Source organism: Centrocercus urophasianus, unplaced genomic scaffold (assembly GCF_019232065.1).
Source record: "Centrocercus urophasianus isolate 14NV4802_14NV808 unplaced genomic scaffold, USGS_Curo_1.0 seq_25, whole genome shotgun sequence".
Lineage (NCBI taxonomy): Eukaryota > Metazoa > Chordata > Aves > Galliformes > Phasianidae > Centrocercus > Centrocercus urophasianus.
Window position 1 is genome coordinate 9,623,550 of NW_024884811.1, and position 11,483 is coordinate 9,635,032.

The following is an 11,483-nucleotide window of genomic DNA, read 5'->3' on the forward strand; positions in this document are numbered from 1 at the left end:
ATTTCTCTTAACAGGTGCACAAGAACTTTCCAGATCAATGCAAAACTACACCACATATATAAGAGCAGAAATAAAAGCTAGTTTCCAGGAAATACTACTGGAACCAGAGTTGGGGAAGTCTGTGCATGAAGCAAAGTCATGCTCCTGTGTCTCGACAGTAGATTGTTTACAGAAATACCTTTCCTCCAAAGGTTAATCTCACACTAGTTGCTGAAAGTGGCCTGACCGTGAGCTAGAAGCTGAAGACTGATGTCACCGACTGGATTAACTGCTACACTAAATCTAAGACTAATGTGACTGACCCCAAGCCCACTCAGATACCAGAAGGAAGAAGTAGTCTTTGAAACTGAACTGGAGCGAGGCTGACTTCAGTCCAGATCATACAAAAAAAATGAAGGTTGCATTGTCAAACAATTACGTGCTGGAAAACAACAGCACAGACAGCTTAAGTTATATTTCTAACAACAAACAAGACCCAAGCTGCATCTCTGACCACTGCAAACAGGAAAGGCCAACACCTTCAAAAGAGAGCTTTTCCATCTACTTGCTGAGGATGTCTGGATTAAACATTAGCCAGCCAGCCACTCATCTACAAAAAAATTAACGCAAGATACCATATGATTACAGAATAGCACAGTCCTCACAACTTATACCGACTGTCCATTCATAACTTCTGAAACCAGAAGAGTTCAGCATTGTAAATCACATAATTACAGATTACTTTAGTGACTGCAAAGAAACATACAGTATCCCAACAAATCCTTATCAAAAATTGAAATGGTAAGAACTATTTATACTGGCCACTTCCTTCTTAAGAGCCAAATTTCTCCCCTCCCAGTTATAAAAACATGCCATTTATTTGAACATGGAAAGGAGTAACAGTGCTAGACCTAGATTGTATCATTTTCTACTTCCTCTTAGGTATCAAAATGCCAACCTCACCACAGTAAGGCTCAGAAATGTAACAAAGCAGACAGTGAACATTCAGGAGCAAAAGTGACATATTGGCTCTCCAAAGGGAGCTCACAAGAAAGAAAGACCAAGTCTTCACAGAATCACAGAATGGCCCAGGTTGAAAAGGATCTCAAAGATCATCTAGTTTCAATCACCCTGCCATGTGCAGGATGTGCAACCATTAAACTGGGCTGCCCAGAGCCACATCCATGACTGTTCTATTATCTAAAACTGTTTGTAAAGAACGAAAAGATCGGACAGACACACTGTCCCTGAAAAATAGCAAAATAACCATCTAAATTGGCTAATAATAACTGCAATGAGAAATTCAACTGCATTTATGCTTACCTGCTAGATACTTGCGGCTTCAAACAAGAAAATCTAGTTTTAAGCATTTCTTCAGGGCAAGATCCATTGGCCTGCTTTGTGCCTCCATCAAGTCATAAATTTGTCATCGCAGTGGCTACATAAAAGTATTTTGAAATCCAGAGACAATGGCATCTTCTGTCCCAAAGATTAAGCAGAAATTAAAAAGGCATGCCCTGTTGAAGTACCAGCTCCTGTAATATGAGCTGTATTTCTCCCCACGGAGGGGAGACAAAGCTCAGCTGGTCCCACCAGTAGAACCAGCACAGCTCTTCTGCCTAGACAGTTTCTCTGACCTGAACATGCAGCACTTGCTTATATTGGGCTCCCAGCTATTTCCGGCTTTGTTTTAAGCCAATTCACCAGATGTGCAAATCAAAGAGATGTGTAGGTGCTTCAGCTTTAAGATCAGAGAAACTCAGTATATATTTTGTAAAAACAGTAAACGGGAAAATTAGTGTGTTCAGTGGTCTTCCCCTTACAGTCCTGAACTGGAAAAGAGTGTTTTCTCAAAAATCCTATGACTCCTAAAGTATAATTACTAGTAGTTAAAGAAGCTGTAGGCATATCAAACTAAAAAAAAAAAAAAAAAAAGAAAAAAGAAAATCATTTTCTTCCTTTGTTGTAACTTTTGAATTCAGGTTTTTAACTGTGATACAAATACACAATTTATAGATTGTTCTCAAATCACCATGTATCCAAACACTACTAACAAAAACTAGACAGTGCTAAATACACTCAAATTTAAATACTCATTTACTCACAAAGATTCTGCTAGACAAGGAGGGCTTGCTTTTGTAACACGTGCTGCAGCAACATCTTGCATCCTTCCTTCCTTCAAGCTCTATAGGTGCTTTCCTCTCAGATTTTCTTATTTCAAGCACCCTTTGAAAACTCTCCCAGCTCCCCAGTCATAGATGCACAAGGCTTTGTGTGTACTTCCATTTCCTCTAAGACTCTGTGGAGTTGTGTTCTCAGTCCTTAAGCCTTCACTCCATATCCTCTAGCTCCTTTCCTCCACTTTCAGTTCCTCTCAGGATAACCAACTGTCCTACTGCCACCTCTCTCGAACTCACTACTTTGCTGTTTTTCAGCTTACTTATACACTCCTTTATTCCCTGGCTTTCAGTTAACAGCTTCTCCTTTTTCAGACCCTTTTTTTCTTCATGCTAGTATCCCACTAACTGACGTGTAACCTCCTCCACTTCCTTTCATTTTCTTTCAGGCACGCTTCTGTACTCAAGCCTTTGCTTCTCTGCTCTTTGGAGCTATTCTTGTCTGAACCACAGACAGAGCACACAAAGCTCTTACCACCGTAAGTTCTCACCTTCAGATAGCAGCCACCAAGAAACATCTGAAAGACACCTGAAGCATCAAAGTTCTGTCACCTCTGATAAGCCATAAAAAGGCACCTCTGATAAATCTTATAAACTCCATTCAAAGCTTTTATGCAGCTGGGGAGCACAACATGAACAGCGGTTACTGCAAACACAATAAGCGTCATGCTAGCAGAGCCCTGCTGACAGTAGCTTGATGGCGCTCATGAGCGGAGAAGTTTCACTTAGAGCACTGCAAGCATCAAATGCAACTCCATGGTGGACACGGTGATCACCTGGGTCCTGGTTTCCCTGAGTTGGGATTCAAGTTTTGAGTGAAACCCAGATTAAAGAAGCATCACCTACTTTGTGACAAACACTGCTTTACCTCTGCCTAGTGCACCAGTATCACAAACCAGTTAGATACACAACACAAGGACACTTGCTTACAATGAATCCCACATGGGCCTCTAGGGCACCACAATTGCATAGGGGTTTAACTAGGAGGTTGATCATAAGATAAAAATCTGTGTTTTTCTTCGAGTCCCAGCTGCATACAGTTATTTAGCTCTTAATATATTTCTACATTCGTGAGTATTGCTAAAGGCAATGGAAATACTTATGAGAACAGCTAAGTTGCAGCCTGGAAAGAAATACTTCCTTTTTAAAAAGATATTTATCAAGTAACAAAAAAGTCAGATACCCAATTTGATGAAGTTCCATAGGAACTTAGTTGACATGGCAGAGGCTGGCAGATTTCCTGCTGGTTACCCTTTCTAGCTTCTCAGCAGTCTACTTTGTGGGCTGAAAGGAAGCCAAAAGCCTAAAATCTCTGACTGTGCTCTTCCCAGCAGTCTTGATTCCCAGGGTCTGCAAGTGGCCTGCCCTGGCACTGGATATTTATTCCATTTGCAGTAACTTTTAAAATATATCAATGCAATTCATACATAACTGATTTCAAAATACTGAAGCCATTGTTTTTCCCCACTTGGCTTCACTGAGCACCTTTACTGGTAGCAGAACTAAAATACCATCACACACACACAAGTCAGAACAAGCAAACAGCACAGCATACTAATTTTCTGCTGAGGTACTAAGGGGAATGATATGCTTCAGCATATCTGCTGGGACAAGACGGTTTACCATTGTACCTGAACATGCAGGAACTAAGCTACATGCATAGAAGAGATGAGTGAAGATTCAGCAATCCTGCTCTTCTTATAATATGCAGGCATACTGTACAGAGCTAATCTATACTTCAGAATTTTGCAATGTAAATTACCAATTATATTTGGTAATTTCAAGGCCAAGTGTAATTATACCTCCAATGAGTTTAAAAGATGACTATCAAACAATGTAATTAGTTTCATTTCATTTGATTTGAGAAAATTGAATAGATCTGTGTAAAGACAGTGCCCTTTTGAGGAACACCAGCCTTCCTAAAGGCCCATAACATTCTTACTAAAACTGCTTTATATACAGAATAATGGGCAGGGAAAATCACTAGCATCAGTATGAGAGTACAAAGTGCAAGCACTTGAACAAGATGGCATCAAGACCTCTGTCATAGACATCTCACTGGGCAGCTTTCAGCTAAAAGCTTTCACATTTCTGTTTCCTTTCAGAAAGGGAAGTGTATCTCCCTCTGAGGTGGTGAAACAGCATTTGAAGGATAGATTAGGACTGCAGTCAGCAAACCTTGACTTACTTCTCATTTGGACAGAAAAAAAAAACTTGGCATAAAGTAGTATGGGTCTCAGTTGCGTGGAACTAGCTCCTGTTTATTACTTCTCTGCTCCCTCTGAATTCTTCTGCCATGCTCCCCAGTTTCAAGACAGTCGCTTGGACATGTCTGCCCTTGTAATACCTGTACAAGGAAAAAGCTTTCTTCTGCTAGGAATCAAATCTTTCACTGCAAACAGTAAAGCTGAAATGAGCAATAACATTTTTCAGTGGAGCCAAGAAGTTATCTGGCATCTGAAACAGCAACCAGACGATAGAATTTCCAAGTAGAGTTAGAAGAGGAGAGCTTCCTTAATACCTGCTGATCCTCTTCCATCTGACCTGCTGTTCCCTCACAGAAAGGCACATCAAACTCCAGCAGAAGCCAGATGACCAGGCACAGCACCAATTCTGAATCTGTGTCACCTGAACTAAACACTTTGCCAGTCCTTAACATTTCTCTCCCCTCAGCAAGCTAAGGATGTCAGTGAATGTCTGTTTACAATACTTAACACATTCCTACATGAAGGCACTTTCCAACTTTGCACAGATGGGAGGCTTCTTAGTTTAATCTAAAATGTTTTACTACTCAATTCACTGATATGGACTGAGTGTCTGCTTCCCCCCCCCCCCCCAAAAAAAAAAGGGCAGTTTCAGTGTCAGTCTGCATATCAAATTTCACAGTGAGAGAACTGAAAACCATCAGTCATTCCATCTTTTCTGTATCAGTTTTGGCACAACACATTCCTACAATGACAACCCTGCGGATTATCTACACTACTGTCTGCCAGAGATCTGCGTGGCTTAAGGAGATTGGTCTTGTGCTTTCATACACAAGGCGGGGAGAGAGCTCCTTCCCCTCCTTCCTGTAATGCAGATTTAAAACAAATACAGACAACAATCTGTGTGGCTTCAAGACTTCTTCCTACCATACCCTTGTTCTTCAGGAACAGGAAACACACAGCTCTAGCTCTGAACAAGTTTTTGTCAGGGGACCAAAGGAGATCCCAGTTAATTTTAGGAAGAGGCCTGGTGGCGTGAACAAGGCAACATGGAGTGGGAGAAGTGGGAGAGGAAGATCCTTGAGATGAAGAGAAAGCCTGCTCAGCATGTTCCAGCAGGCACAGCTGCAGGGCAGGCAGCTCTGCAAGATGGAAGAACGTGTTTCCACACTTTGGTCGGAAGCCCTGCGCTCCCTGCAGGCTGGGGCACCTGGTGTTCCCACAGAGTGCAGCGTGCATCGAACCGTTCACTGCAAATGAACGCACAGCTTACAGCTAAATATACCACAGCAATGTCATGCCTGCTCCGCACAGAAAGGCTTGTTTTCCAGAACTACAAGATGCTGTTGATAGAGCTTTTTAAAAATTAACTTATGCATATTCATATTTACATTGGAGTTCTAAGAAAAACTCCATCCAGGCCCGCTGTTTAAAAGCCAGTTGTTCGCATTTCCATCTCAGGATCGAAATTCCTCAGAAAGAGCCTCACACAATCATAGGCACCATCACACATTTTATTTCTATCAAAAATCAGCATAATTTGCAAGAACTACAGATCCTTAAGATGGCAGATATACTTCCCAAATTTTTAAGAACACATTAACACTATTAAAGTGAATTTCCACGCTAATCACAACCGCAATATTTTCACAGATCAAGCAAACAAATCCTTAGTCAGGAGCTAGGCATCTGTATCGATATTTACTTTAGTGAAAAAAACATTTCAGATGTATTTTACAGGAACATTTACAATTCTGATTACATATCTGGTGGCAAACTTAACTTGCAACAAGAGAAAAAAAAAAATTGAATATTAGTGCCAGACATTACAACTCAGCAGTCTAAAAACGGGAAAAAATTACAAAAGAATACTGTAATACATTGATAGAACTGTCCCTGACTACAAATGAGCTTTCAAAGTACAACATTTAGTGAACAGAAATTACTCTGTCATGATTCAAAGCAATTAGAATATTGTCTTGGCCATGACAATAAACAAACACTTGCCTGCTACAGTGTATTAATCTGACAAGGTCAGTAAACTCTATATGAACCACAAATGGGAGGTCACGGCACAAATCATCACACACTGCAGATATTTGCATTTTATGACTCTTCGGATTCAGACAAATATTACCTGAAGGTACTGGGGAAACTGTATTATTCAGTAGCTTATGAAGTTCCATGTTTAAAGAACTATGAAAACAAAATTCTATACGCATTTATTATTAGCAGAATGGGAGGTAGCACTAATAATTTGTTTTAAAACTCAATAAATTCATTTCTCAAAATACTATTTTCACAATTTTGATTTATTTCCTTCAGTACTTCCAATTCCTTTCAGTATCCAAGAGGAAAAATCTTGCAGACAAAGCATGATGGTCATATAGGATATTCAAAAAAAAGCCCTCAGGGCGTAAGAGAGTATTTGACAGAAATGACTAGTGAGATGCAATGCATATTTGTGGTTAAAGTGAGGAATATTACTTGCATTCCTTTGAGCTTTAACTAACAGCTCACAAAGGGCCCTCATCATCACTGCTGACAGCTGAGCAAAGGATCAGTTCAGTTTGCTCAAAAGAAAAATGACAGGATGTTCAAAAAAGGATGAGGAGAGCTCAGAAAACAAGACATCAGATTCGGTCTGATGTCAGTCCAGTCTAGGAGACAATGCACCTCTCCAGTGCTCCAGTGCCACCTTCCGCAACGACCCCAATATGTTAAGAGGCAGGTGGGTCAGGCATCAACAGCAGGTCAGTAATAAAAGCTGCACAAAACATGGGTGAGGCACTAGGAAAGAAATGAAGTCCCCTGGTGCAATAATGGCCATTCCATTACAATCCAGAATATTAGGACAAGGCAGATGAAAAATATACATGAATTATGCAAACAGTTCACACTTCACAAAAGATATGCGCAGATACTACGAGACACAGTAATTCGTGTTTCACCTCATACTCATACTGCTATTCCTGTTTCACCTCATAGCAAAAAAATGGAAATACTCAGTGACACTCTAAGTTCATAGAAAAAGGAGGAAAAAACATTTTGCAAACACCTTGAAGTCAGATGCTAAGCAGCACTGAAAAATGAGAAAATGTTTCTGCAAAAAATACCTGTTATTAAAACAATTCAAAAGTTCTTTCAGACCCCGGACAAAGGGTAAAAAAAAAAATACCAATTTCAAGATGATTCTTAACCATTAGAGATACTGGGTAGGGTTTAGGACATTTTTCAGTCAAGATCTAACAGAACAGATCTTTCAAAAACCGAACAAATGAAACACTACATACCCAAAACCCCAGAGAATCCTCAAGCTTATCTTACGGGAAAAAAGCCCAACAAGATTCACCACAGAGCAGGGTTTTCAAGTTCTGATCAGGCAGGAACTAGGAAGCATTTGAGGCAATATGCAGATGCTAACCTTGAGATGAAATGGGACGGAAGCAACAGGAAACGATGTATCATTTAACAGCCTATTCCCAGTCACCTAGAGACAAGTAATGAAGCACTCCTTAAAGGGTTTCTGTCCACTATGCCTCAAGCAGAAGAATAAACTGTAATTTCAGTTTCGAGTGAGAGCAGAGTCGACAAAGTAAAATAAGATGACCCTTGGGTTTTCACAGAGAGCTCTCAGAGAACACCAATATTAGCATTAGGAACTCCAGAGCTCACAGCAGATCCATTCTCTTATCATCACTGCTAAGTACAAGCTTTGAAAGCTTGTTTGAAGGGCAATTATGTGGCAATGTATAATTTCTATTTTAAACAAACTGGAGCCAAATTTCACAGATACTGGAAGGCAGCAAAAGCTAACAGCAGCCTTCCTAGCACCACCCCACCCCAGCTGCTCGCTTCCACCTCCACACTCCAGGATATGCTCCGGCACAGCTGCATTGCCGCCTTCACTCTGACCTCAAACAAAACAAGTATTTCAGCACAGTCAGATCTTCATCTGCAGAAAAAAAAGGGATCATTGGGGTGTTGAAACTTCAGGTGAGGTGCATACATCTACACTCAGGTATCTCCGTAACAGTACCTGGACTCCGCCAATGACAGCAAAGACTGAACCTACAGCATCACTAAATCCAACCAGACAGAAAGCTCCAGATTAGTTAGTTACAATCTATTTACTTTGCATAGGAACAAAGAAACTGCCATAGCAGATCAAGCCATTTAAGCAGAACCCCACCACTTGCAATAACTAAGAGTGATAAAAATCAGACGGGTGAGGGTGACCCTCTTCCTGAAATACTTTCAAGCTCAGAGCTGTAGAGATAGGAGGTGAAATTCCACTCACTGTATGATTCAGCTTAAATCAGAAGCAGAGAACGTGCTGGCTTACTTAAGCAAACAGTGAAAAATACCTAGCACTACGAACTGCAGTTAAACACGCATAATTTTATTTCACCTTAGTTGAAAATAGTCAAGTTAAAAAAGCTCTCTCTCTCTCTCTCTCTCTCTCTCTCTCTCTCTATATATATATATATATATGTATATATATATATATGTATATTTACTGAAGGTACATTTCAAGAATATGAAACAAGAATGTTGTCATTTCAGAGGAAAGAAAAAACCACAAGTCAGACGTTGGCTTTGTTGTAACTATACTTGCTCTCGCTGTCCCCAGTCCACTGCCCCAAATCCAGATTGTTAATGTAGTCATGCACTCATTTAGAAGTCACCAAAGGTGCTAGAATTTACAAGCAGATCCCAAACTAACAAGCTTTATCAAGTACTCACATGTACGTAGTCAGAACTCAGGTTTCACAGTGTGTTTTTACTGTCTCTAGCAGGCGCCAAAGAGGAATTGCAGAAAACAGTACAGTTACCTTCACTGGTTTTCCTGCAGCTGAACTGACACATTTGCTGTATTTGCACACTCATTTTTAAATTGGAATGCTGCATTTTCATGCACGTCATACATCACTGTATACAGAGCAGACAAATCAGAGCACTTCCTGCTTGTTTCTTTAAAAGAGGAGTTATGGCAGTACAACTCATTCTGCAGTCAGGAATGCAGTACGTTAGCCACACCAATTTGAGACACAAACAAACATCACTTAAACTTTCAGTGTTTTAAGACTTTGTTAATGAAAAGAGGTGCATATACCTGTAGTGGATTTCTGCCCAAATCAGATGTTACAGTACAACAAGAAGAAATCATAATACAGTTACCACTGACCTCAGTGCTATGATCTTTTGATATAAACCAAATTGATATACAGTCAGTACAGAGAAGGAATAAAAAGTCTGAAGTGTTTTATGCCACAGCTGTATTTCCCAGTAGCACAACTTCCTTCCCTTACAGTGTTATAAAAAGAGATAAAAGTGTCACAGCTTTTAGCAAAAACGTTATCTCTCCTGTGACAAGTACAATGCTTAAAAGAGTAAATGAAAAGGGTGATATTTACAACTTCACAGAAGAGTCAAAATCACTTTACAGCTTCATTCTAAAGCTTGTGCATGTCTTCCAGCATAAATAGAAGGTCTGTTTAGAGAGAGACTGTAATACCAAGGAGACTGACAGGGGGACTTTGGAGCAAGTACAGTACCGTTTAATGAGTAGTAGATCTTATGGGAAAGCATAATTACTCTGTTTAAGAACAAAAAAGAAAAACTCTGCATATTGCATCCTTCAGCCTGCTTTTTAATAAACATCTGGGCAACAACTCCACACAATGACTTAATATTTAACATATAACATGCTCACTGCTACTCAAGTACGAAGAACTCCCTCCCTCTACAGAAAGTTATTATCACAGTGACAGAAGAGATGTTTCTTGATGTTGGATATCTATTCCTCTGCTAGACCACATCTGCTAACTAGTAACAGGACATGCAGAATTGCTGAGATATGCTAGAGTATTTCCAAAGGACAGTTACAATTAAAGCTGCCAGATCCTTCATGATAGGCTATTTAGAGTTCATCACAGTGATACAGTGAGGAGATGAGCAGTTGCCACATAACTTTCTCCATTATTTGTGAACATTTTGCGTTCACTTACCAGAAAGAATTTGTGGGGGGCAGAAGGGCTTTAACCCATACATGCACTCAGAACAGTAACTTGTGAGTGCAGGTACTTAACAAGTAAGCTATCTGTCCATGTAAAGGGAAAAAATTCCATAGCTGCTCTGTCATTGCTGCCGTGGGACAGGCCAGCATGGACAGTCAGTGCTTCAGCACTTATGTGATGTACACAGAACTTCCTGAGCCTGATACCCAGCCTAAATCACATTTAATATCATCATGAGACACCAGCCTATTCTGTGTTCTGACACTAATTCTTCATTTTCTTTGAAAACTACGGATCTAACTACAGTTGCATTAAAAGACACAGCACATTGCACTTTCCTGGTTGACAGAGATGATGGTGCTAAGAGTCGGAGAATTTATAACCCATATGATTTTCTTCCCTTACTGAATACTTCAGATTTCTGCTAATCCTTCTGTAACTAACAGAGGATTTCTTATCTGCTGGGACCAGACCATCTCAAGTGTCTCTGCACTGCCCTAGAAACAGCCCCAAACCCATTACGATTTCTCAGAACTCACACAAACAGGACATAGCTTTAGAAGCCAACTCTCAACACAGTACTCCCAAGGTAAGCTGAAGTTGAAAACAGAATCAGTGAGGTTTAACTGGCACAGGGCACAGCTAAAAAGCATACACGTCACCTCTTAAACAGGGAACAGATCTCTCAGAAGGTTCAATTAGCCAAATAAACAGAGAGGCAGCATTAAAGGAGAAGTGCAGATGCACTTCCCTGCACAGTCAGATACCCGCAGGAGCTCAGTTGCACATCATCACGGCACTGCTGTGCCCTCCTGCCCGCACACTGCAATGCTCCGTGTACCACCCTACCCAGCTTAAGTCGGAGGCAATTAAACTGCTTGCACTCGGAAAGTCTGCACATAAATCGGCGAAACATGCATGTGAGCAGTTCTATAACACCTCAATATACTGGATTTACCAATCCAAGCACAGAGACAGCAAGCCAAAGCTACAAGCTCACGGGGGCTAAATGAAGTCACTCAGATGTATTACCTACAGTAACCACTACAGAACAACTTTGATTTCTCTCTGAAACAAGAGATCGAACATTTCCGCTCCAGAGC

The 11,483-nt window shown here is 40.5% G+C and overlaps 1 protein-coding gene across 1 annotated transcript in view; it reads right to left on the reverse strand.

The window, feature by feature from the left end:
• MAP3K1 (mitogen-activated protein kinase kinase kinase 1) overlaps positions 1–11,483 on the reverse strand; it is a 55,377-nt gene that overhangs the window by 42,921 nt on the left and 973 nt on the right.